The following is a 2,046-nucleotide window of genomic DNA, read 5'->3' as shown; positions in this document are numbered from 1 at the left end:
TTTATACAAGAAACAATAAAGACTAACACATAAATAAAAAATAATTAATTTTGAGTCTCATGTAGAATATAGACCAATATTTTTATTATTTAAGTCCCAATAAGTTTTTATTTGATATTATTTTTAAATTATATACTATTTTTAAATAAAGAGAAATTACTATGCCAAACATCAACTCCTGTAAAAGTTTATAATACATTGATAAAAGAATTTTTTAACATACTAGAAACTAACACACATACACATATAGATATTAACATATAATTAAATAAATAATACTACTAACTATTTTTTAAAAAAATTAAGGGGACTAACCTTAGACTCACGTTGGTTCTACCATTGACCAGAGGTAAAAGTTCTAATGAGCCAATAAAATCATATAAGGATTATGTGGTAGAAGTTAAAACAAAACTGAACAGTAATTTTTGAATTAAAATAAAAGTGGGTTAAATTTTTTTTAATTTATATTGGGTCAAACAAATAGCCTATTGTAGTTATTGTAAAGATACTTCATTAGCTCCCTAGCGAGATTCTATTTTTATTGTTTGTCTTATTACGTTTGTTAAAAATGTTGTAATTTGGAAATATAACATTAATAAGTATGAAGAGATGGTTTAACATCCTACTCAAATGGAGAAGAGAAAAAGAACCTAATCCTGATGCTAAATGTTTTATCATATTTGATATGTATACTTTTCTAAGATGATAGGGTGCACTTGTAGTTTTCAATTGTTATAAGAATGTTAGGTGTTAAACACTTATAATACTCATTTGGTTAGTGTTGACCTTAGTTAAATAAGAAAATCACACCAAATCCTAGTGACTTTTTTCAAAAACTATATTATAAAACTAAGAAAGTTGTTTCTCAATTGAACTTAAATATTTGGGTTAAGTATTTTTTTCGTCTCTAAGGTCTTGGGTCAAAATCAAAATTATTCTTGATCTTTTTTCTTATTAAAATTATCCTTAACGTTACAAAATGTGATAAAATCATCTTTTTGTCCATAAACAATAATTTTTAGATGATTTTACCCTTTAAAAAAAAAATCCTTTCCTTCTCCATTAACCCCTAACTCCCTTCGTCATAATCACTGAGCCTCTTTCTCTCTCTCTTTAAAAAATGGGTTTATCATTCTTAACTTTGTCAAAATTTTATGTTATTATGTTGTTCTTTATAAATTTATCAAATATAAATTGTGTGACAGGACATTATTGCAGACCTTATTAAGGCTGGTGGTTTTCACAAACTTTAGGATGGAAGTTTCAAAGCCTTTCTTTCCTTTACTCCGTAGTATCATATATTGGCTTGTGTTTAATTTACTGGTATTTGTCTTTGATAATAATAAAATTGTTTATGTTCATAAGTAGAACTTCTATAATTCTATCTCTCTATAATTCATAAGTTTAACTAATTTTTGTTTGACTTGCAGCCAACTAGAGAGTGTGTAACAAAAATTTTCACAAGATTTGAGGAGAAAATCTAGAGGCAAATGAGTTTTCTTGCAAATTATTGATTCTATGATAAGTGTTTTATTGAATATGATTCTTATATTGTTCTTTTTTCTTTGGCAGGTATTGAAATTTAAAACACTTGTTATATCTTATGTGCTTTGCGAAAAAAGGTGTTCAACGGCGTGTTGCTCTTGCTGATTTATGTCCTATTGATGATTGTAGAACTATCTTTATTGATAACAATGATATAATAAGCTTTTATCTGCTCATTTTTAATAATTTTTCACCTAGTATTGCTTTGAAGTATTTCAAATCAACTTACTGCTATATCTTGCGGGATTAGAATTGCTGTTGGAGCTTCTTGGATCTACAAAGTACAAACCTTAAACTAATTGATCTATAGAAAAAAGATTCTATGCTCATCGAGTTTGTTTAGTCAAGTTAGATGTATTTCGAGCAAAGTTTGATGGTGGTTACAGGGTAGGCCTTGAGATTTGCAATGCAAGAAAGGGAAGCCAAAGATATAGTGGTTCTAGACATCAAATGGGATATATTTGAATTGATGAAGAGGTACAATTTCTACAATCCATATAT

Source organism: Arachis duranensis, chromosome 6 (assembly GCF_000817695.3).
Source record: "Arachis duranensis cultivar V14167 chromosome 6, aradu.V14167.gnm2.J7QH, whole genome shotgun sequence".
In the NCBI taxonomy this organism is placed as follows: domain Eukaryota; kingdom Viridiplantae; phylum Streptophyta; class Magnoliopsida; order Fabales; family Fabaceae; genus Arachis; species Arachis duranensis.
The sequence above is the reverse complement of the archived record's forward strand: the minus strand, read 5'-3'. Positions refer to the sequence as shown.